The sequence below is a fragment of the Jaculus jaculus genome, chromosome 1, assembly GCF_020740685.1.
Source record: "Jaculus jaculus isolate mJacJac1 chromosome 1, mJacJac1.mat.Y.cur, whole genome shotgun sequence".
NCBI classification, from domain to species: Eukaryota; Metazoa; Chordata; class Mammalia; order Rodentia; family Dipodidae; genus Jaculus; species Jaculus jaculus.
The window spans coordinates 226,752,166-226,778,401 of NC_059102.1; positions in this window are offsets into that span (position 1 = coordinate 226,752,166).

Sequence of the window (26,236 nt, forward strand, 5' to 3'; positions counted from 1 at the left end):
GTTCCTTCTTGAGCAGGGCTCACCCTCAGCACTTAATCCACAGTCACTCCAAACAACCACATTCCCCTGACAGACAGCCACTAGGGGACCAGAGCTCAAGCTCTTTCAACAGTGGGCATCTTCTCTGTGTGGCAGGCTCTTGGGACACAAGTGGCCAGAGCAAGCACTAAGCCTGTTCTGGGCCTGATGCTTACTGGCTCTAATGTAACACGGCCTCGGCACGGGGCTGAGACTTTGACAGAAGGCATGTGGCCTGCAAGACTCAACAGCTCCACTACCCATGGGGTGACTCCCCATGGGCGTCCACAGGCTCCGGGCTGCCTCCTCTGTGTGAACTGTCAGCAGTGCTTCGTCCTCTATGGCACATTGTTACCCGGCTCTCTTACCTGCCCCTCTGGGTCAGCTCAGACCACTGCACTCTAGCCTCCCATGGAAAATCTGCCATCCCATCATTCATGAGGCTGAAATTGATGCCCCTCAAAAAACAAAATTAAAAAAAAAAAAAAACAGAAACAAGGCCCCCTGGTTCCAAGAATTATGGCTGCAAATGAGAATTGATTGTGGTTAATTTTTAGCTTTTTGAACTATTTTATTTATTTATTTGTGAGAGAGTGAAACAGATAGAGAGAGAATGGGCATGCCAGAGCCTCCAGCCACTACAAATGAACTCCAGACAAATGCTCCATCTTCTGCATTTGGCTTCTGTGGGTACTGGGGAATCGAACCTGGGTCCTTAGGCTTCTCAGGCAAGTGCCTTAACTGTTAAGCCCAGAGAGCTATTTCTTAAACCAGCTACCCTTCACTACAGCACATCTACTTTCCAAGGAACTCAATGGCTGTCACGTTAAATCATAGCACTTCATTTAGAAGATTGATTGTGCGTGTGCGCGTGTGTCCCACCTACCTCTCTCTGTGTGCACAACCCTAGTTTGGAAGTTGGAGAGCTTTGGAAACAAACTCCCAGGGTTCAGATATCCTCTGTCACCTTCCTGCTGATGACTCTGGGCGAACGCAACCCCCCCCCCCCCGTTTCTGCACCTGCAAAGTGCAGTGAGAACCCAGTCACTTAAGCTGCATTTAAAGAACAGGAAAAATAAAGGCAAACCTTCCCATCCGCCTATGACATAACTCCGATGTATGAATGACGGCAACCTCCCCCTCACACAGCCCGGTGCTTTCAAATGCGCTTTTTTTTTTTTTCCATTTCAGTGGAACAAGCCCTTGGAAGTGCTGGTCACATCTCCCAAAACACCTTGGGTCTCCTTAGGCACTTAAGAGGGGGGGAATTTTGTGACCCTGCTGTCACATCGCAGCAGTGGAGGGACCAAAAAAAACACCCTTCCTTTTAGGCTGTGATAAACCAAGCCCCACAGAATGTGGAACAATACGCCAAAGGCTGTCTGCGCAGCTCTCTCTCCCTCTTTCTGACCCTGCACTACGTAATTCCATCAGATCCTCCCGCCCTCTTCTTGTGACCGACTGAGGCCGAGGCTGGGTGGCATCCTCCGTACCCAGATAATGTGTGGTAGAGCCCAGTGCAAACTCCCAGCTCCGGGCTCCTATTCACTCCACTACAGCCTTCCTCACAGACCCCGTGGAGTTGTTAATGTGCTATGGCTGGCCTGAGATGGAGGAGAAACTGAGGCTCTGACAGGGCAAAGGTTATGGCATACAACCCCCTTCCAGGCCATCCGGGATGGAGGGCTGGACTCAGCCTAGAGGACCCTGATGGCCAGTCCACCCAGAAAGGCCTAATCCAGCAGCTTCAGTAGGCGAATTCTGACCCAGAGCTTTGGGGGACACATCCCCTGATGTGTCATGGGTGAGATGCAGATTCGAGGTTATGTCCTCTCTTCCAACCCTCTTGCTCTGAGCACGTTCATAGGAACCTTTGTGGGAAAGGCTCCAAGATGACTTTCCTCCCAGCAAAGCCCCCAGGGGCTGCCCCCGGTACCGAGGTAATTAGTGAGAATGACTAGAATGACAGCGGCCAGCTGCTCGCCCTGTCCTGGAGACACAGCCAAGCTGCCTGAGTGACACCCTTGAAGTTTCCCCCGCGTTCCTCTCCCAGAATCACCGGGCGGTCAAACCCCAGGAATCTGCCTGCTTGGACGGATCAAACCCACCGTGTCACTGCCCACGCTCACCCCTGGAGGGGCTCTTGGACCGAGGTTCACGTAGTGGCTTCTGGATTTGATTACAAGGAACTCTGTTCTCCATCGCGCCCCTCCACCCCCGCCGCTGCCCTCGCCGGCAGGAATGTGACGCTGGCTGAGTTCTCAGCCACTCCCGCGCTTCTTGCAGACACCAGGCTCGCACTCCACATCCTACCTAGCTGTGTGATTCCTAAATTAAGCAGGAGAGAAAGGAACACCTCCCCCGCCCCAAACTGCTGGAAATCTGAGGTGTGTAGTTTCCTGGGGCAACAAATAACCACAAACAGGGGACTTAAAGCAATAGAAAACTTCTCTCTCACAACCCGAAGGCCACAAGTCCAAAATCAAGGTGTGTTCAAGGCAATGAACCTCTACAGCATCTGGGGGTGTGGGGGGGTTCCCTACTGCCTCATCCCACTCCTGGGAGCTCCTGGCATCCCCTCTGCTCCATTATTCTCACCTCCGCCTTGTCTCCCCATGGCCTTCCCACTCTCTTCTTTTTTTTTTTTAAGATTTTTATTTTTATTTATTTGAGAGTGACAGAGGGAGAAAGAGGCAGATAGAGAGTGAGAGAGAGAATGGGCGCGCCAGGGCTTCCAGCCACTGCAAACGAACTCCAGACGCGTGCGCCCCCTTGTGCATCTGGCTAATGTGGGTCCTGGGGAATTGAGCCTCGAACCGGGGTCCTTAGGCTTCACAGGCAAGCGCTTAACCGCTATGCCATCTCTCCAGCCCCCCACTCTCTTCTTGTAAGAACCCTTGTTACCAGGTTTAAAGCCCACTCAGATCATCTAGGATGGTGTCGCATTATGAGGTGAGACCCTTCCCCTAACCATAGTAGAAAGAGTCTTCCTCCACGGGAGTTTTCAGGTAGGCCATCCTGGAACATGAAGACCGGCGTGACCACATCCCCCACCACCCTGGAAACAGCATGAGTCACCACCCACCACTCTGTGGGCCAGAGGAACCCCATGGGAGGAGAGCTGTGTCCTGGGGGGTGGGCGGTACTGTCCAGCGCACCTGGTCTCTGGCTGACCTGCTCTCCTCTTCTACAGACTGAAGACCTCTCAGAGCTTGGGGGGAAAAGAGAAACCCTGGGCTCTGAGCCATTTGCCCAGAGCCAGGCATGAACTGAACTCCATAAATCCAGATTGCACCAAAGTGGTCACTGAGTGGCCAAGGGTGCCCATGGTCAGCCTTGCAGTGCCACTCAATTGTCTGCCTGGCGCCCAGACTTCTCACTCCAAAGTCAGGTTGGGTAAGCCTGGTCCAAAGGCAGCTCTGTCACTGCCTACTCTCCATCCCAGTCTCTCCAAGGTGCCCATCTCTATGGCTCTGGCCCTCAGCCTGCACCTGCCTCAGTTTCCCCTACAGCTTCAACTACTCTCTCTAAGGACCCTGAAGAGTCCTTCACAGTCCATTCAGTGGGGGGGGAGGGGGTAATGGGAGACAAGAGGACGCTAGTTTTGCCACATGAACAACTGAACAAATCTGGAAGGGTTCCGGAACACCCCCTGCCCAAGGGCCCAGCTCTGATGGCCTGCCAGCCCAGATAGCCAGTCCTGCTGGCCCAACCTTATCTGTGTATTTTGCATCAACCTCCTGGTCCCCTCTGTCCCCTCAGGAGGTTATCAGCCAGCAGTTGCCATGGGCAAACCCCATGGTGAGCTTTCCCACGCCCGCTGACTGCACACGCTCCCATTATCTAGGGCCTTGCTCTCCCAAATGGTCACCCCCCGCCCCAGGAATAAGCCAAAACAGTCTCCTCACCTGCTAAAGACTTGCTCTTCCCCCAGCCCCGGTGACTTGAACCCCGTGTTTCTGAGAAAAGGGCAGAAGCAAAGCACGTAGAAGTTTCCATTCCCATCCAGCGGGCACAGTGTAACTACCCGATGTGATTCTCCACAGCTCCCAACCAAGTGTCCCAGGCTTGGGTGATGGCAACAGGAAGTGACTCCCACAGGGCAGCAGCTAGAGCCTGAGGCCTCGTGTTGGCAGGTGGGGTGTTCGAGAATGCCAGAAAGGCTGCCCAGGCTCCTCCTGCACTCCCATGGAAGGCGGCCAGCTCAGGCATCCCCTGACTTGTACATGTGTCAGGGGATCACTACCGCCCTACATGGCCTCTAAGTGTCTGAAGGTCCCCTTTTATACAGACAGTCAGAAAGGACGTATTGGTGCTTCTAATTGCTGTGTGACTGAGTGCCTGGCAGAAGCAATATTAAAGGAGGACAGGTTGATTTTGGCTCATGGTAGAAAAATGTACAGTTGGACATGGTGGGGGAATCAGTAGAGTTCAAGGAAGTGGAAATGTGTGTCAGAACTCCTCACATCTTGGCAGATGAGGAAGTAAAGACAGGACAGGAAGCATCGCTCTCCTCCAGTAATTCATCTCAACTGGCCATGCCTCGCACCCCAAAGGCTTTATGACCATCCAAGACAGCACCACTAGGTGGGGACCAGAAGTTCAAATATATACTAACCACCTCCTCTTTTCCTGATGGCACTGAAAAGGCTCTATTTTTTAAAAAATGCTATTTATTAATTTCAGAGAAAGAAAGAGAGAGGCAGATAGAAAATGGGTACACCAGAGCCTTCAACCACTGCAAACAAACTCCAGACGCATGCACCACCTTGTGCATCTGGCTTACATGGGTCCTGGGGAATCGAACCTAGGTCCTTGGCTTTGCAGGCAAGCACCTTAACCACTAAGCCATCTCCCCAGCCCAAAAGGCTCTATTTCTAAATAAGGCCACACACACAGGTGCTGTGTCAGGGCCTTCCAGGTCTCTGAGGGGGATACAATTTGGCCCACAGTTTGTATATGTGTATATGTGTTTTAATGTATGTGTAGGTATACTGCATGTGTGTGTGAGTACCTGTGCACATGTATGTGTTTTCATGTGTGTGTAGGAATGCTGCACATATGTGTGTGAGTGCCCATGCATGTGTGTGTGCCTTCATATACATGTAGGTACACTATGCATGTGGGGGGGTACCTGTGCACATGTGTGTGCTTGTGTACATGTGTGTGTAGACCAGACATCAACATTGGGCATCTTCCTTAGTCACTTTCCACCTTATTTTTTTTATTATTATTATTTATTTTTATTTTTTTCTTTTCACAATTTTTATTAACATTTTCCATGATAATAAAAAAAATATTCCATGGTAATACCCTCCCTCCCCCACACACTTTCCCCTTTGAAATTCCATTCTCCATCATATTACCTCCCCATCTCAATCATTGTACTTACATATATACAATACCAACCTATTAAGTACCCTCCTCCTTCCTTTCTCTTCCCTTTATATCTCCTTTTTAACTTACTGGCCTCTGCTACTAAGTATTTTCCTTCTCGCACAGAAGCCCAATCATCTGTAGCTAGGATCCACATATTCCACCTTAGTTTTTGAGACAAGGTCTCTCCTTGAACCTGCAGCCAACCAGCAGACCCTGGCGATCCTCCTGCCTCCATCTCCACAGAGCCACGCCAGCTTTGACGTGGGCACTGAGGAGCTGAACCCAGGTCCTCACATGTGTACACCAAGCACTTTACCCACTGAGCCATCTCCCCAGCTCCCTGGCCCTCCCTCTGTTCTTAAGTCCCACCTCATTCAGATGACCTATGTCTGGGATATTGGCAGTTCAGCCATGGAGCCCATGCCCCACAGACACAGGGAAACCCAAGCATGAGGGGTCCAGGTGGCCTGAGAGGAACATTTTCTCCTTCCTGGATCATGTCGCATCCTTGGTTACAAGTTGGGACCAGGCCAGGATCAAATCTGGCCTTGGAGCACAGGGTTTGTCTGGATTCATATTCTGGAAGCCTCCATTTGGTTTTAGACTAACAATCCCCGGTGGTGTGCGAACAATGCCTCCCCTCTTCTCCAAGTGGAAGCCAGGGCTCAGAGAGACAGATTCTCTAGGTGGGTGTAGCACAGGGGACAGGAATGGGGAGACAGAAAAATAGGCTCATCCCACACGACAGCTGAAGGAGTCCAGACAGTGCTGCCCAGGCCACCAAGCCCACGGACCCATCTGTCACAGACAGTTCAGGAACTCTGGTGACATCCCATCATGTCCCAGGGATGGGGAGTGGGGCAGAATATTCAAGTGTAGCTCTGCTCAGAGGGATGCAGACACGTTTTTTTTCCTTCCAGCTCTGTCTTACACACTGAGTCTGGAACAATCCATCTCACCTCTCCATGTTCGTTTCCTCATCCCAAATGCAGACATTGAGCTTGGCATGGTGGCTCACATCAATAATCCCAGCACTCAAGAGGCTCAGGTAGGATTTCTGTGAGTTCCAGGACAGCCTTTCTACACAGAAGTTTCTAGCTTGGGGTAGAGTGAGACCCTACCTCAAAATAAATAAATAGTAAAAAGCAGACATGAAAATAGAGCCTACTGCTTATGGCAGATGTAATGGGCTCAGGCAGGCTATGTCTGCTGTCCTGGACCAGAAGGAAGACAGCAATGACTGCCCAGAGTTGGAGCAGCTTGGCAGGGCTCAGGATCCACACTGCCTACACTGCACTCCCCTGATTTATGTCCAAGGCGATCCACTGTCCCTGTTCCCCACCCCACCCCCATGGACCATGACATCTTACTCCTAAGACCTGTCAGAGCCCCCAGCAAGGCGATAAATCTCCCGCTGGCCCCTGCCTGCCCTCCCTTGGCCCTCACTGCACAGAACTAACTGTTATGAATGCGTCCGGCCATGAAACTGAACCCTGATGTGCCCCAAGAAGTGGCGGCATCTGCGACTGCCATCGCCTTATCTGATTGGAAACCAATACCTGCACTTCCCCTGCCAGCACCCCAGGGAGGCGCTCGACGGAGGAGTTTGGCTGCTGATCCCAATCTGGGGTACACTACTGGGCAGGGAAGGCTCCCTAGAGGGCACCAGGTGCAGGTCATAGCCAGCACAGGAGTTAGCAGAATGGGGAGAGCCATGATCCCACATCCAGACCACCAGCCCGGGCTCTGAGATCTGTCTTGCCACATGTTTGGGGCAACGATGCCACCACTGTCTTGTTCCCCATTAAGAGAAGTTATTGATATATAATCCAATGGGTGAGTCAATGGACGGTTTCCTCTTGGCCTCCTGGCCATAGCCCTGACATGCCATTGATCTGGCTGGCCAGGAGACATGTTTTTGTCACACTGCCCGGATTCCAGTCAGATACTTCTCAACTTCTACCAGCCTCAGCATTCCTGGATTCCAAGGGCTCACGCTTGAATTAAACATGAGCTCTGAGGCTTGGGCTTTCGGAGGAAAGGGAGGAAGACTACTGCTTCTCACACACACGCTGGTTGCCCGGAGCTGCACTGTATCAGTGTCACATCGCTCCCGAACAGCGAGCTCAGGTGGGAGAAAAACACAGGCAAAGCAAGTGATAAGAGCCACAGGACGGGCTGGAGAGATGGCTTAGTGGTTAAGTGCTTGTCTGTGAAGCCAAAGGACCCCGGTTTGAGGCTCGATTCTCCAGGACCCGCGTTAGCCAGATGCACAAGAGGGCACACGCGTCTGGAGTTCGTTTGCAGGGGCTGGAGGCCCTGGCGTGCCCATTCTTTCTCTCTATATATGCCTCTTTCTCTCTCTGTCACTCTCAAATAAATAAATAAAAATGAACAACAACAACAACAAAAAGAGCCACAGGAGAGAGTGGCTGGAAGCAGAGACGGACCACAGACCTGGAGCTCAGGAGCGCACTGGAGGCTCATGACTGTGTGTGTCTCTCTGCTCATGGTTCTCTGTCCCGCGTGCAAGCATCTGCTGACACCACAGCAGAGCACCACAGCATCTCTTCTCACAGCTCCAGAGCCTGAAATCCAAGTGCCCAGAGGCTGCCCTTCCTCCAGAAGCCCTGGGGAATCTCCTTCCTGCCTCCTCTGATATCCGAGGTCTCCAGGGGACCCTCAGTGATGGCGGCATCACTCCAGGGTCTGCCTCTGCTCCACCCGGCCTTCCTTCTCCTCTGTGTCTGGGCCTCATGCCCCTTCCATCCTGTATCTTAGAGATGCTTGTCACTGGACTTGGGGCCACCCAAGAGAACCAGGGTGCTCTCACCACATGATCTTCAATGGAAGCACGTCGACAAAGACTTGTTTCAGTGAGGGCACACTGGCAGGCTCTAGGAGCTTGATGTAGGGATTTGAGGAACCATTCATTAACAAAGCACACACACACACACACACACACACACACACACACACACACACACACACTTGGAAAAGTGAAATACTTTGCAAAAGTGTTTAATGTAGCTAGCTGCTATTGCCAAAGACAGAAAACTGTGGTTGGTCTCTCCCTCTCTCTCTCTCTCTCTCTTCTTTTTCTCTCTCTATCTGTCTCTCTCACACACACACAAACAGCAATGAACCACTGCTTGTGAGATGGCTTTTTAAAAATTATTACATTTTAGGTGGTTTTTTTTTTTGAGATAAGTTCTTATCTAATTCAGACTAGCTTCCGAGTCACTGTATACCTGAGGATGACCTTGATCCTCCTACCTCTACCTCTAAAATGCTGGATGATAGGTATGCACTACCATGTCTGGCTCTGGTGGATTCTATGAACCCATTTGCTGGTGAGTAAAGTGAGGCTTAGAGCTATTCAACTGGCCCAAGGGTACAGTAAGGATGAAACTGGGTGTCCTGCCCCCACCCTGACTTATGTCCCTGACAAGTATTCTTCAGGTTTCATGCAGGAAAATCCATTCTCGGAGGCAAACTACTTTCCATGCTGAGCTGTGGTGCTTACGGGAGCTTACAGTGGCCCGCTGGGTTCTCAGCCAGCACTTTCGTATATACAATGATTCAACAAATATTTAAGGCACGTGTCCGTGAAGTCAGGCATGTGGTGGTATGGAAAAGGAGAGACTTTGTTTTTCACTCTCTTGGGACTTAGAATATGAACATGAAATGTACCTACTGCAGCTTTCATAATCCTTGTGGAAATCCAACCAAGCAGGCAGCTGGCGATGGAGTTGAGAGGAACCCTCTCAGTGGGGATCTCTCCTCCTCATTCCTGCCTCCCTTTGCTTGCTGGTAGCTGTGTTCTTGTGTTAAAGTGTGCATCACAGATAACAGGCAGGACTCTCAATGACTAGCTCTATGAACGTGGGAAGTTAATAACCTCCCTGCATCTCTTTTACTTTCTCTGTGGGAAAACTGGTGCATAGAATAGGAAGTCATCACTGATGATAGAAAATGGGCTGCAATGTCACTGGGCCATGAAACCAAACAGTCAGCGTGGAGCCAAGCCTGGCTGTACACTGTCAGCAAGCACACCCCTCTTGCCATCTGTCAACAGCTCCATCTGGGGTCCAGGCTCAGAGTGCAACACGTCTCCACAGACAGACAGCGGCGCCCGGCTCCTTGCTGCCCAGAATCCAGTCCAGGAAAAGGAAGTGGCATCTTTATCCCCGCGTGGCCCGCACGAGAGCTGAGATCTTCAGGCTAACAGCTCATCACTCTGGACCCCAGCAGGTGGAGCCGGGGCCATGCATTCCTGCATTGCACTCAAAATCAGGATGCTGTCCAAAGGAGGGGGTGACAGGAAGGCCCATGCCAATAGCTACTGCAGAGTGCTCACAGCTCTTTACCGATGCCCGCTAGAGTCACCCAGCTTGGGCAGACATGGAGCTCAGTGGTCTGCTTGAAGCCCTGGGTTTATTTAGAAGGTGAAATACCAACGCAGGGTTGGAGAATGGCTCAGTGGGAAAAGTGCTTGCCCAGGCAGAAGGACCCAAATTTGGATCCCCAAGCACTCACATAGAAGTCAAGTATGACACCATGGACCTCTGATCTGAGCAGTGGGAAGGCAGAGACAGGAGAATCCACAAGGCTCACTGGCTCGCTCATCTAGCTGAATCAATGAGAGCCAGGTTCAGTGAGAGAGCCTGCCTCAAATATTGGGCAGAGAGCAACTGAGGAAGATATCGGCATTGGCTCCAGGCCTCTGCATGCACATGTATGTACACCCACATGTCTGTACATGCCAACACACATAGGTGCACATACATACTACACACATAAGCATCATCAATGCTTCTTAGGCCTTGCATAACACCAGACAGGTCAGAGCTATCTGGAGCGGGGCACACATGTTGATATGTCTTAATGAGTCCTTCATTTGGTTCGGTTCCGTGGCAGCAGGGTTGAGGAGAAGTATATTAGTACTCAGGTGAGTTCAACTGAATGGTCTTCAAGCGTTGAGCACAGTCCCGTGCCCTGGGAGACTAAAATGACAGACATTTATTTTCTCACAGTCTTGGAAGCTGAAGTCCCTAGAGGTGCCAACATGGCTGGGCTCAGGTGAGCGTCTGTCCTGGCTTGTAAGGGGGCTGCAGTTTTGCTGCATCGTCTATGGACACTAAGTGAATTCTAAGAGAGAGAGACCTCTCAACTTTTCTTATTAGAAGGGTACTAATTGCACCAAGGGACCTGCACTCATGAACCCCTGAGGCTCACTCATCTTCCAAAGGCATTTTCACCTGATTTTGCGCATAGGGAGGCTAGGGATTCAGAGTGTGAATTGGTGGGAACATGGAGTTTGTTGAGATGAGTTGGTGTGCATTATTAATATAAACCCGTGTCTTCCAGGCGAACAGACTATCCTGCAGAATATCCTACTATTCTCATTGCTAAAAATAAAACTCAGATAACCGTGAAAAGAGACGGCAGGCACATTTGACAGTGCCTAAAGATGTCTTCCCCATCAACCAGACTCTTTCAGATGTCCACTAGGGCGCCCACCAAGCCACTGACCCCTCACAAATGGCTTTCCCACTCGGTATTAATGAAGGAGGTCGCCAGACATGGTAAATTACTTGGAGCCTTCACATGACCCAACTGCAGTCTCCATTTGGGAACACACCCGCCATCTGGTGATTGACGGGCAGACACGTGGTCCAATCCATCATGAGGCCTGACGCAGAGAAGACAAATCAGCCACAGAGCTAAAACAGATGTCGGCAGGAGGGGCGTTGCAGAAGGGCCCTGAGGGAGGGCCTGGAAGCCTGAGGTCTTGTCAAGCACTGTTCTAGAAAACCACTACCTCAAGGGGTCATCTCCTTAAAATAAGGGATGAGATATCTCAATATTGTAGCATTCTGAGGATGATAGTGAATACATGCTGAACTTTGCAGAAAATATACACTATTTTCATTATCAGGATATCTGGGTCACTTGATGTCAGAGCAAGATGTTATTCACCCTTGAGCAAACCTTGGTTTCACCCATAAAGCAAACTCTCAGCTAAGACACACAGAAAATAAGTAGCAACCTGTTTCTTGTTTGTTGGTACTAAGAAAGGATCTAAAATCCTTCCAGGGGTTTCCACCCCAACTTATTAACTTCTAAAGAAGATTTTGAGCATGAGAGGACAAGCTTTTACTATGTGTGGCTCTTACCAAAATGTGAGTGAGGGCAGTGTCCTCTCCAGGGTCAGCCAGGGATTTGGACTTAAGAGCTTTAACAATCCACTGAGTGCAAGAGGAGACATCTGCCACTGAGTTCTAGAATATTTACCCTGGGAGTGACTCCAGAGAAAGGTCACATGATGGTTTTACTGCTGAGGGCTAGTCAGGATGCTTTGGGCATCACTGGGAAAACGTACACTCCTACTGAGGCAGGCCCAGTCCTCACCCCAGTCCAGGGCTTTCTGATTCCAGAGACGTGTAGTTCTCAAGCACTCTCTAAGTGATTTGGATGTACGATCCAGCTAGGCAACCCCAAGCCCGGTCCAGCCTCCTTGTAAGTTTGAGGGCTGTGAGCCTCCACAAAGGGGTTGCAGACAGTAGAAACAGAAGGAACTTGGAACTATCCACAGGGTACTCAGCACACACACCCTCAGAAACAGGTCAAGGCAGGGGTAGGAGGTCAAAGAGTCCCATAACTAGTCCATGTGCCAAATCCTGGCCTCTGTGACTACAGCCTCACCTGAAAACAGGACCTCTGCAGATGTCAAGGAGATATGAGTCTTGAGATGAAGCTCAGCCTCCTAGATTCAGGAGAGCACCTAAGTCTAATAGCAAGTGCTCATGGGAGAAGATAGTGGAGAAAGTAACAGAGATAGCAGGGAAGGACTGTGGAAGACAGAAGCAGAAAACAGAGAAGGACCAATAGGAGAAGGGAGACAGTCACAGGATATTAAGGAAGTACAAGGAAGATAGACAGAGGTCAGGTGAGAGGCCACAAGCTGAGGGACACTTATGGTCACCAGGAACTGGAAAGGGCAGAAAGGTCCCTTCCTCGGGGCTTTTGGATGCCGCACAGTTCCACCATACCTGGCTTTCAGACTTGGACTTCCAGACAATAACAATATCAGTTGTTGTTGCTTTAAGCTCCTCCAATTTATGGTCATTTGCTTTGTTAGTCCAGGATATTCTTCTGCTACCAGCAAGATCACCCAAAGACCCACCTTCAGCCCTGTTCTGAGGACAGGGGAAATTTCCACTGGAAGGTGAGGAGCATTGATGAACCTTCCACATTCTATTCCAGACACACAGAGCCAGGCATTTCTAGTGAGCAGAGATCCTAGGGTCTGAGACTCGGATGCTTGCTCAGAGGGTCTTCCCCAGAGGCCTGGGTAGAGGTAGAGCACTGAGGGTCCTTCAGCCTTGACCTCTGTATCAGTTGCTCTCTTGTTAGTGGGACAAATTACCCAACCAGAAGCAGCTTGGGGAAGGAGAGATTTTATGTTTGGCTCACAGTCTAGAGGGCTGAGTCTATCATGGCAGAGAAAGCATGGCAGGGGCAGGAAACTGGCATCGCATTGTCATATTGGCAGAGAGGAACAAGAACGATGGAGAGCCGCAGGCAGGCTGAGCTGTAACACCTCAAGGCCCACCACTACTGACACACCTCCTCTGGCAAGGCTCCACCTCCTAAACATTCTCCTGCTGGGGATTAAGTATTCAAGCACATGAGTCTATGGGGGATATTTCACATTCAAACCACCACAACCTCCCATAGGAAACATGTCACCCACCCTGATGGCAGACCCTGAACTAGAACCTTCATCTGCTCATCCATGCCAGCGGCAAGGAGTGCCAGACCCTACTTAGAAGACACTGACCTGGCAGGTTCCCACCTCTGGCCAACCCCCTGTTCTTGTCCCCCACATTGCTCTGTGGAGGATATCGGTGCCAGACGCACTGTTGCCACTAAGAGGCAACAGCTCTCTGGGACCTGTTTCCCCACTCTCATTTGAGGGGCATAGACCAAGCCCCAGTCCATGGCCTGCACCTCTACATCTCTGGCAAGGGGCAAAAGCATCATAGCACCATAGCCAAGCACATGAGCCAGGTGGGTCCAGCAGGGCTGTAGACTGGAGGGTGTGTCTGGGAGTGCTTTAGCCCCCACAGTACTCTTCAAGAGTACTCATCTCTCATCACATGAATAGTGGCAGGCTAGAGAGCCATTATTTCACCACGTAAGCACTGCATAAGAAATGCAATCGTGGGCTGGAGAGATGGCTTAGTGGTTAAGCACTTGCCTGTGAAGCCTAAGGACCCCAGTTCGAGGCTGCATTCCCCAGTTCCCACGTTAGCCAGATGCACAAGGGGACACATGTGTCTGGAGTTCGTTTGCAGTGGCTGGAAGCCCTGGCATGCCCATTCTCTCTCTCTCTCTCTCTCTCTCTCTCTCTCTCTCTCTCTCTCTTCCTCTTTCTCTGTCTGTTGCTCTCAAATAAATAAACAAAATCTTTTTTAAAAAAAAAAGAAATACAATGGTCACTGTAAGCTTCACTGGGTATGGTCTGCCATGGTCAGGACCTAGGTGTATGACAGCCTCTGGACAATTTGGACTAAAGGCAAAAGGCTTTTGGAAGCCCATTGTTGCAGTAAGGTTCACAATGCTGGAAGAAATCACCCAACCAAGAGCAGCTTGTGGGAATAAAGAGGTTTATTTTGGCTTACAGCCTCAAGGGGGACACTCCATGATGGCAGGAGAAAACGAAGGCATGAGCAGAGAATGGACATCACCCCCTGGCCAACATCAGGTGGACAACAGCAACAGGAGAGTATGCCAAACACATGGGGAAACTGGCTATAAGCCCCTAAGCCCGCCCCCAACAATACACCACCTCCAAGAGGTGTTAATTCCCAAATCTTCATCAGCTGGGAACCTAGCATTCAGAACACCTAAGTTTACGGGGTCACTTGAATCTAACCACCACAGCCATGGAATCAGGAAGGAGGTTGGCTGGAGAGGCCCAGAATGGCCCTCCAGGGCATCATGACCACCACACAGGGCCATGTGAGCTGACTGAAGCCAGCATGTCAGGAGCCTCAGAAAGGTATCTACCTCCAAAGATAGTAGGGCGGGATGGTGAAGTCTGTGGGGTTCCACATATGCAGGTCCCATTCAAGGTGCCCCTGGAGAACCTCCACAGGTTGCTTGTGTCCTTAAGTCAAGTCCAAGCCTCTAATTTTTATTTATTTATTTATTTATTTATTTATTTGAGAGTGATAGACACAGAGAGAAAGACAGATAGAGGGAGAGAGAGAGAAAGAATGGGCGTGCCAGGGCTTCCAGCCTCTGCAAACGAACTCCAGACACATGCGCCCCCTTGTGCATCTGGCTAACGTGGGACCTGGGGAACCAAGCCTCGAACCGGGGTCCTTAGGCTTCACAGGCAAGCGCTTAATCGCTAAGCCATCTCTCTAGCCCAAGTCCAAGCCTCTAATATGCATTGTGGAGCACTTTGCTCCACTGGTTCATTCTTCACTGCCAAGCCCCTCCCCGCTCCACACTGTGGTGCCCCAGCAACAGGCTAAGCCATTTGACCTCTACCCTGCCTGCCAGCTTACATGCCCTATCTAAAGAGCCTCCTCCCCACTCCATGTTCCCAGTTCCTGCCTCATTACCTTGGCACCCCGGGGCTCAATGCCTAGAATTCAGTGGGTGCTTGGCAAGTTAATAGAATGGACAGATTTAGTTAGAAGCTCAAAAGAAAATTTTGACCACCAGTTGTGGTTGGGCTGCTCTGAACCCTGAGAATCAGAAGAAATGGAAGTCTCGAGCCCCTGGCCTCATGTCAGTGGGGAAGGTGGTCAGTGATGAGCAAAATGTTCTAGAGATGCAAAGTGGCAAAAGGGAAGTGGAAAGTTAGAGCCAGGCATATGAAACCTCTAGGCCCAAAGAGCTGAACATTCTATACAGCAAATTCCCAAGGGCTTATTGAGAACTAGTGCTTTGAGTATAAATGTAAAATCGCGGAAGGAGGAGGTAGTGCGAATGGAGGAAGGAAGAAATGAATGAGTGAATGCACAAACCAGTGAAGAAGACATACTGAAAGATGGGTGGATGAATAGATGATTAGTGGGTGGATGGATGGATGGATGGATGATAGATGGATGAATAAATGATAGGTAGGTAGGTGGATGGTGACTGGATGTTTGGCAGGTGGATGGATAGGTGGATAGATGGATGGTGGATGGATGGATGGATGGATGGACGATATAGGTGGATGGGTGGAGGGGTTGGGTGGGTGGATGGATGATTGGTGGACAGGTAGATGGGTAGATGGACAGATGGTTGAGTCAGTGGATGGATTGATGGATGGATAGGTGGATGGATGGATGGATGATAGGTGGATAAATAGATCAATGGTGGGTGAATATGGAGGAATGGATGGATGGTGGATAGATGAGTGGATGGACGGACGATGGAAGATAGATGGTAGATGGATGGATGGATGGATGGATGGATGGATGGATGGATGGATGGATGAGTGGCTAAATTAATACATGAATGAGTGAGTATATCAATAGCCTTGTGATATACATAGGCAATATTTTATCCTATTATTACCATAATTGGTTTTCTTTTCTCTCCCCTGACTGTCTGCATCTCATCTTCTCTTCAAAGTCAAGGCTAGAAGGCTCATCTGGAGCCATCCAATAGCAACATCTCTCTTGGATTTCAAATCCAGAACACTCATGGGCTACACCCAAAGTTCAAGTGCCCATAGCACTCCTTGATGGTGTGGGGTCAAGTAGAAGAGCCTACAAGTCATTCAGAAGATGGTGTGACAAAGCTCACTTCCCCGCCCTGAACTTCCCTTCGTCCTGTTTATTTATTTCCAGTCCTTTTCAATCATCATGCCTTTGTGAGGGGAAGGGAGACAGCCTAAGGGGATTATGTGTGAACATGAAAAACATTCAAAAGCCCAGTGAGGAAAAGGTTCTGTGGCTCTTGAGTAAATTACTTGCTGTACAGCATGAGCCCCTGAGTTCGGGTCATTGGAACCCATGTGAACCCTGGGTGTGGTGGCACATGCCTGAGAAGGGGAGACAGCAGAATCCCCAAGGCTTGTTGGCTAGCTAGCCTGTCAAAAGTGATGAGCTCTGGGTTCAGTGAGAGACCCTGTCTAAAAAAGTAAGGTGGGCGGCACTGGGAAAAATTATACTAAGTGAGGTAACCCACACCCAGAAATACAAAACTTGCATGTTCCTTCCCATATGTGAGTCCTAACCTTTTAATATGTGCGTATATGTAAAGAAGGGGATGTGACACTGAATATAAGCTATGATCCCAGAGAGAAGAGCATGAGAGAGGAGCCAGCGGTGACGGTAAGCAGGGAGAGGACAGGCAGACATACGGAGTCTGAAAGCAGACACGAGCATGGGTTGGGGAAGGGCACGATGGGAGGAGGAAAGAGTGGGGAAGGGAAACCAAAATATTTTGTTTGGAAACACCATAATGAAACCTATTCTTCTTTTGTTGTTGTTGTTGTAAATTTTTTTGTTCATTTTTATTTATTTAGTTGAGAGTGACAGAGAGAGAGAGAGAAAGAGACAGAGAGAGAGAGAGAGAATGGGCACACCAGAGCCTCCAGCCACTGCAAACGAACTCCAGATGCGTGCACCCCTTGTGCATCTGGCTAATGTGGGTCCTGGAGAATTGAGCCTCTAACTGGGGTCCTAAGGCTTCACAGGCAAGTGCTTAACCACTAAGCCATCTCTCCAGCCCCGAAACCTATTCTTTATATGCTAACAAAATATTTTTTAAAAGAATGGGAGGGAAGAAAAAGGGAACTACAGAAAAGTAGGAAAACACCAAAAAGCAGCCAGCTCCATCACATGAGCTGGCATACAGAAAGAATACGTGGGGACTGTCTCCTGTGCTACATGCACTCTGAAGGCAGAGCCTCTGTCTGCTTTGCCTACAGCCACAGCTGCCCAGTGGTAACATAGTGTCGGAAACATCATAGGCTTTTAGTAAATAATTGTTGAGTGCACAAAAGAATAAGTGAAAGAGTGCTGCAGAAAAAAAAATAAGGGGTAGAGCCAGGTGTGGTGGCACACACCTTTAATCCCAGCACTTGGGAGGCAGAAGTAGAAGGATTGCTATGAGTTCAAGGCCAGCCTGGGACTACAGTAAGCTCCGGGTCAGCCTGGGCTGGAGTGAGACCCTATCTCAAAAAAAAAAAAAAAAAAAAAATAGAGAGGTGAGAGGTGGAACAATTGAGGAAGATACACAATATCAACCTCTGGTTCCGCACATACACGTCTATCCCCCCATACACAAACATGCATGCACTTACATATGTACAACACACATACAGTCAAAAATGCAAAAACCTTTAAGATAATAGGGGTAAAGGAATATGCTAATATCTGTTGACATTTCAAAATATATATATATATTTTTTTTTTTTAAGTGGAATTTTCTTTTTTTTTTTTTAATTTATTTATTTGAGAGCGATAGAAACAGAGAGAAAGACAGGTAGAGGGAGAGAGAGAGAATGGGCGCGCCAGGGCTTCCAGCCTCTGCAAACGAACTCCAGACGCGTGCGCCCCCTTGTGCATCTGGCTAACGTGGGACCTGGGGAACTGAGCCTCGAACCGGGGTCCTTAGGCTTCACAGGCAAGCGCTTAACCGCTAAGCCATCTCTCCAGCCCTAAAATATATTTTTACCAGTGAGAATTACCTGACTTGGTTGGTTGTGAGGTTTTTCTTTGTAGTTGAGGACTAGCCTGAAACTTGTTGTTGCAGTCAGGTCCGCACCCAACCAAGAGCAGCTTGTGGGAAAAAAAGAGGTTTATTTTGGCTTACAGGCTCAAGGGACAATGGGGATGTGACATTTGGCCTAAGAAAGCTTTGGGCACAGAGAAGAAGAGGAAATGTGGTGGTACCATCCATGGAGCAGGAAGGTACCTCTAGGCATTTGGAGTGCATCCTATAGACATGAGCCCACCAAAACCCTCAACAGCAGGTAAGAGCCACCTTTCTGCCATGATTTGGGGTATAGGTGATAAACCTTTGTAGGCAAAATGACAGAGCTGGACCGCAGGAGTGAACCTTCAGCGAACTGCTCCAGGATCACTTACTTTCACGTTGCTGTGAACATGTAACTATCTATCCAGAAGCAACTTAGGAAAAGTAAGGCTTAAATATTTTGGTGTATGTTTCAAGGGTATGTAACATGGAAGTCACGGCCAGAAATCAGGAGAGAGCGAATAAGAAGTAGAACTGGCTTGTAACAGCTCAAGTCCTGCCCCCAGTGACCCACTCCACCTCAAAGAGGTTCTACAACCTTTCCAAACAGCACCATGAGCTGGAGATCAAATGTTCAAAAGCATGAACCCATTGGGGACATTTAGAATGCAAACCACTCCACTTCCCTTCCACAGTAACAGGAGTTCAGGATGAGTTGGTTGCCTTGGAGACAGACTGCCCACCATCACTTCAGAGCAAGCACTGGCAGATTACAAAAGCACAAGACAGGCCAGGGGTATAGTACTCACCTAGCATGCTGGAGGCCCATTCCAAGGACCTAAAAATAAACAAATTTTAAAAAAATACAAAAAATGAGTCCAGGGCTGGAGAGATTGCTTAGTGGTTAAGGCACTTGCCCGAAAAGCCTAAAAATTCACATTCGAATCTCCAGGTCCCACATAGCCAGACACACAGTGATGCAAGCGCGCAATGTCACAAATGCACACAAGGAGGCGCAAGTGTCTGGAGTTCATCCACAGCTGTTGAAAGCCCTGGTGTGCCCATTGTTTCCCTCCCTCTCCCTCCTCCCTCCCCTCCCCTCTCAAAAAATAAATAATAAAACAATGAGAGCCCAGGGTGGGTTTCTGTAGGGGTCTGTGGGGCCACCTTACACTCATACCCCTTGTAGAATTGGAGCCTAATCCCCCTCCCCTCAAGCTGGAGCTAGCTGGAGCTATCTGTTCTGACCCTCCAACAGACAAACCGCAGGAGGCCTAGAAGCTTCTTCCCTGGCCTTCTAGAAGAGTTGGTAGTAAATCGTCAGCTGTCCAACTGGCCTGCTGGGAGGATAATGGAGGTGAATGGGGATGGAGGCAGCTGGGGCCAGACCTCTATGCCTGTGAGAGTCATGGTCTCTGAGGATCAGGCTAGCACAGCCTTAGCTTGGAGCACATGGAGCCTATACAGCTTCACAAAAGCAAGCAGGACTGGCCCAGACCTGCAGGGAAGGAATGCGTGGTGGAGTCACAGAAACCTTCTGTTTAACCGACTCTACCAACAAACGGGCAGGTGGAAAGGGGACACCCCAGGCTCAAGCATGTCCCTCGGAGTTAATAACAATCTTAGAAGCTCATCTTCAAATCCTGAGTCTCGACCATTCTCTCTTGTAAAATAGGCCTGTTTTCTGAGAGTCACAGGGCACATGTGTAGTGTGTTTAGAGTGTGGTGGATGTGTGGCAAGAGCTTGGTACCTCGTGGGGTTTTCGTCCTTAAACCTTGGTGATTGTCCCCTTTCCTGAGTCCCAAAGTACAGTACACCTCATAGTCTCAAGTGCATGGATCCCTCTTGTGTTTTTAATACGGCCCACCGTGCTCCTACATGAGGGTACCTCCATATGACTTTTACACCTATTTTTTCATGTACACGCCCACATAATCAGGCTCCCCTCATGAATGTCACAGGGTACATAAAATTCAAATGTAAGGGTTCTGAGATACAGTTTTGTTGGCACACATTCAGGCTCCCTGTGGTAGCTGGAATATATCATCCCCAATAGACTCAGCTGTTTTATTAAAACTTTGTAACTCGGGTGGGGCTAGAGAGATGGTTTAGCAGTTAAGGTGCTTGCCTGTGAAGCCTAAGGACCCAGGATTGACTCTCTAGAACCCACGTAAGCCAGATGCACAGGGTGATGCATGAGCACAAGGTCACACATGTGCACAAGGTGGCACACATGCCTGGAGTTTGATTGCAGTGGCCAGAGGCCCTGGTGTGCCAATCCTCTCTCTCTCTCTTCCACTAAAAAAAAACCAAAAGACAAACAAACAAAAAACACCTTATAACTTGGGGCTTCAGCCACCTGGCTGGAGGAGGTGTCACTGGGGGCAGACCTGAATTCCAGCCTAAGATGTGTTTGAGGGGTGAATCATATTTCTAGCCTAAAGGTATGCAGAGCAGTCTGAGCTCTGTGGTGTACTTCTTGCTACTGGTCTCTGCCCCCCCCCCGTGTGTGTGTGTGTTTGTGTGTGTGTGTGCGTGCACGCACATGATAGCAATGGTGTTTGGTTTGCCAGTGTTTCTCTGCTTGCATGTATGGATGCAGCTTCTTCCACCACTGATGGACGCTCCCCTGGATCTGTAAGCCTGAAAGAAATCCTTTCCTCCCATAAACTGTGTTTGGTTTGGATGTTGGTCCCAGAAATGTGGAACTGACTATTGCACTTCCTTGTTTGCTTGTTCACATCTTTTTAGAAGAGCATAGAGGAGACAGGAGTGGTGGCTCACACCTACAATCCCAGCACTTAGGAGCCTGAGACAGGAGGATCTGAAGTTTGAGGTCAGCCTAGGCTATACTATAGTAAGACCCTGTCTTTGAAAAAAAAAAAGAAAAGGAAAAGGGAAAAAACAACCACATAGCTGAATTATTTAAATAGAGACCTCTTGGTCCTCAAAGTTGACAATATTTACTATTGAGTCCTTTCTAGGAAAACATTGCTTACTTTGCTCTAGAGAGGAAGCAGGGAAGGGCCATTTACACTCAGTCACGGGCTGGAGAAATGGCTTAGCTGCTAAGGCACTTGCCTGCAAGCAAAGCCTAAGGACCCAAGCTTGATTCCCCAGGACCCACATAAGCCAGATGCACAAGGTGGCACATGTGTCTTGAGTTCGTTTGCAGTGGCTAGAGGCCTTGGTGTGCCCATTCTCTCTCTCTCTTTCTCATAAAAAAATATATATTAAACACAGTGGCATCAGAGACTCATAGACTGTCAAGAGCTTCAGATGTCCCCAGTGTAGATGTTTAAATTTCCTTAATCTGTCAGTGATAAGCTTTGTGGCTGTGCGTGAGATTTAACATAAGCAGCACCCAGTTTGCCCACGTTAACTATACAAGCTGCTGAGTTGCAGAATACATACAGAGTTTACAACCACCACCACAATCTAATTTGAGAACATTCCCACGGCCCTATTTACAGTCACTGCCCTTCCCCCACCCAGCCCTGAGGCGCCACTAACCCTCACCACACTGAGGGCACAATTATGCATTTCTGACATGTCTCAAAGAACCTTGGTCTGCAAGATTATGCACTAAATGAACCTTTCCAGTGCTCAATAGATGATGCATGGCCCTCTGTCCCCATCAATGTCATTGGCATATCTCCCAAGATGTGCCCTGTGACAGATAAACTCTGCTCTTCTCCAGTGTTCCATTCATCTCCATGGCCAATTTAGAACATCTGACTTGGTTGAGAACATGGGCAGCCACAAAAAAAAAAAAAAAATGACATTCTCAATGCCCTGTGCAGCTAGGTGTGTTATGTGACTGTGTTCTGGCCAATGCAAAGTGCTAGGTGAGTCTAACTTCTGGAAAGCGTCATTAAATGAAAAGGCTGTGAGTGGGAGTGCATGGGAGGGGCTGCCTTGACCCTTCCCATGACATACTAGTAGACACCTAGACCAGCCACGGGTGGTGGCTCACACTTGTGATCACAGCACATAAGACACTGAGGCAGGAGGATTGCCGCTACTTTGAAGCTATCCTGGGCTATTGAGTGAGACTCTGTCTCAAAAAAATATAAAAAGTAGTACAGATATTGTGGTGATGGTAATGCAGGGGATGTGGGAGCCTGGCTCTGAGCAAAGCTTTGTTTATTGTAATATTTTATGTTTGTTTATTTATTTATTTGACAGAGAAAGAGGGAAGGAGAAAGAGAGACAGAGGGAGAATGGGCACCCCAGGGTCTCCAGCCACTGCAAATGAACTCCAGACGTATGTGCCCACTTGTGCATCTGGCTAACGTGGGTCCTGGGGAATCAAACCTGGGTCCTCTGGCTTTGCAGGCAAACACCTTAACCACTAAGCCATCCCTCCAGCCCTCAAAGCCTTGTTCATCTGCTTATGCTAGGATTCTGGCCCTAACAAGTGAACCCTGACTCATTCACTTCACAGACAGGAACAGCGGGGGTTCTTGCTCAAACTGACAAGCATTGCCTGTGATATCCAGAAACGTTATCTCCTGGCGTGTACTAGGCTCCTAAGGGCTCTGAGTAGTCCTGCAGTCAAGAAAGCAACTGAACTCCTGGTAGACCAGCAATCCCCAAATGGCTACCTCTTCACAATTCCTATGAAACAATAAAAATGTTATGTCCTCCAAAAATGAGATAGTGCTGTTTGGTCTGATCTCCACCAAAGGCAACAGAGACTGCTCTGCTCTGTGCCCACAGGGGTTCCCAGACCTGGAGCAAACAATGGCAGATTGGCAGGCTGAGGCCACATGTCCCAGACCATAGCAAGAGGATGGACAAGAAACACTGTGTTGGGGCTGGAGAGATTTACAATGGCATGAAGATGAACCCAGCCATGCCCTCTGCCTTTTGCTCTCAGTACAGCATTTAACTGGCTTCAAGAGACCTTTAGCACATTGTTATAAAGCAGGCTCTGTCCCCACTAGAAATCGAAGTGTCCCGAGGACACACATGTAAGGGGTCTCAGCAGCAGTAGGTCAGATGTCTTCACTTCCACTGACATGAGTTTTGGGGATGCAGCGTCTGTCCAACATCCTAGGGCTATCTACAGAGGACCCGCAGCCAAGCTCCGCACACATCAGCTTGTCAGTTAGGGCTGCTCGGCTACTAACTCTGAGCCACCATTCAATCCCATTTTCTCCTACAAAAGAGCTGTGTGTTCAGAGGCTGACCCCTCGCGAGAGGAGGGCCAAGGCTTTGAGATACGGATCAAGGCTTTGAGGCAGGGCTGACCCAGGCCTCACCTTTCCATGGGGCCCCATGTCTGTCCCACTAGCGAGGTGGTTGAGAGTTCAGTGTCTGTGGCTGGAGTCAGACTTCCTGAGCCCAAGCTGAGCTCCCTGGCTTACAAACGTGACCTTGGGACACCATCGAAGCCTTGGCTGCTCCTGTGTAAGAACCTGGGACTGCCAGGAGCAGTGGCCCAGGTTACATGAAGGCTGGAACCTTCGTGTCTCTGAGGAGCAGCCAGCCCTGGCCGTTCCCCCAGGCACACCTCCTTGTGGCCACCAAGCAGCCACCAGGTTGTATGTGGCACATCTCGTCAGCACCACTGACCAGCATCTGTCCAGGTCCTCTGCGGTGGGCCAGCGAGTCAGTCCCCACGACAAGGGCTTTCAGATAGAGGCTGAATGGAGGCCGTTACAGAGTCCTTATTAGTCACTTTTCTCATTGCAGTGACAAAAGCTACTTAAGGAAGGAAAGAAGAGCTGATCTTGGCTCACAGTTCCAGTCCACCACAGCAAGGAACACAGAGCGGCAGCAATGAGGCAGCTGGTCCCATTGTTTCCGTGGTCAGCAAGCAGGGGCGGGAAGTGGAGACAGATGGATGAAGCCTCGTGTTCAGCTTGTTTTTGCTTTTGTTTCTGTTCATTTTTTTTTAATTTTTTGAGGTAGATTCTCACTTTAGCCAGGCTGACCCAGAAGTCACTTGGCAGCTCCTGACTGGCCTCACACTCACAGCCATCCTCACACCTCTACCTCCTGAGTGTTGGCATTAAAGGTGCGTACCACTATCCAGCTCACTGTCTCCTTTTTATTTAGTCTTAGACCCTAAGCCTATGAAATGGTACCATCCATATTTAGGGTAGGTCTTCCCACCTCAGTTAAACCTTTCTGGAACCATCCCCATCAATATACTCAGAGGTGTGTTTCCATAGCCATTCTGAATGCTATCAAGTAGAAAATCAAGATTAACTAGTACGGGGGCCAAAGGGATTGCTCGGTGGTAATAGCACTTAATCTGCAAAGCCTAAGGACCCAGGTTCGATCCCCCACTTCTCACATAAAGCCAGATGCACAAAGTGGTACATGCACCTGAACTTCATTTGCAATACCCATCCTCTCTGTCTCTCTTCTGTCTGTCTCTTGCTGCTTGCAAATAAATAAATAAGAAGTTTTAAAAATGATTAACTATTATAAGAGGCTAAAGGTAGAGACCGAGGTAAAGGCTGAGGGTAGAGCCTGGGAAGATGGAGACCAGTAGAAGCTGAGAGTGGAGACTGAGACGGAGGTCAAGGTGAAGGGCTGTGAGCTCAGAGAGCCCTAGCTTTGACTACATCCCTGTCTGTGTTATCAAGGGTCTCATCTTCCCTCATATACCTAGTTGCCCCCTATAAGATGGGAATATGAATCCTCTCCTCTTGGGAAGTGTAAGGCAAACTTAATGAACGATCATGTACTATTATCAGTTCAAGTCCAAAGGATTCACCTCCCCAGTCTCATCTCCAGCACAAGGAATCAGTCAGCACTGTTGTTTCATGGACCACTGTGTGCCAACTCTTAAATGGTTGTCCTTTCTCAATGACAGAAATTTCTGGAGTCTGCTCAGCCCCCAACATCACAACTTATAACTAGATATTTTATCTTCATCATCTTTTTACTGGCGGAGAAATTGAGGCACAAAACTAGCAAGTGACTTGCTCAGATGGTGGGGCAGGCGAGGGCAAAGCCAAGGTCTGGGCCAGCAGTCTGGCTCTGAGCCAGACCCCCACCCTGGGGTCCCACAGTGCCGACACGCACCCGAGGAACTCGATCATAAAAGCCAGTCGTGAATTATCTGGCGACAGACCAATGGGGGATATTGTTGGAAGCAAAATCCATCTCTTTTACAACTGTCCTGACGTGTTTATAGATCTATGGGTCTGATGGGCGGGGGAGGGGGAAGCAGCCGGAATCTTCCAGCACTCTCCCTGCCTCTGTGCGGGCCCAGTGCAGCTTCTGCTGGACATGGAGGGAAGCCACCTGTTTTGAGTGAAGTCTAGGGAAGCAGGTTCAGGTTGATCTCTGTCACACCTGCCATCCAGACCCAGGCTGCCGTTCACAGTCCATGCAAAGCTGGAGCTAGAGGGAGATGCCTCCACCTGCCAGTCCTGCCCGCCTTCCCTGGCATAAGCCCTGAGCTCCTCTCCTGTGTGGCAGCTTCCTGTGGTCTACGTCCCACTTCCTGGTGGCACACAGTCGTCAGCAGACAGCTCCCTGGGAACCTTACCTCACTCAGACTTCAGAAATCTACTGGAATGCTGGCTCACCCAGTCTCCCTCCAAAGCACCCCCTCCACCATATATGGGGACCATGTCACCCTGCTTTGTCAAAGGCAATTTTTAAAATTTTATTTTTTGAGGTAAGGGCCTCACTCTAGCCCAAGCTGACCTGGAATTCACTAAGGAGTCTCAGGGTGGCCTCAAACTCACAGCGATCCTCCTACCTCTGCCTCCCCAGTGCTGGGATTAAAGGCGTGCGCCCCTGGGCCCGGCTCAGGGCAATTCTTGATGGAATCATAGTATCACCGCAGTGCTGGACTCTGGGGTGCAGCTGGACAAGGCCCTAGTCTCTGCTGGCTTCCACAGTCAGCCCCTCCACTTCCCCCAGCTTCACAGGCAACAGCGGAGCGCCAGGGAGCTGGGAAACCCAGCTCAAAGCTAGAGTTCGAGGTACTCCCCAAAACAGAAGGAAGAGAGGCGGAAATGACAGTGTCCCTGTGTCCCCAGTTCTTCTGGTTCCCAGTCCTCCTAGGCCAGCCAGCACAGCAGGGTGTGGCCCTGCCTGCCAGCCTGCCCAGACCACGAGCTATTCACTGAGCCAGGAGGCCATTTGAAG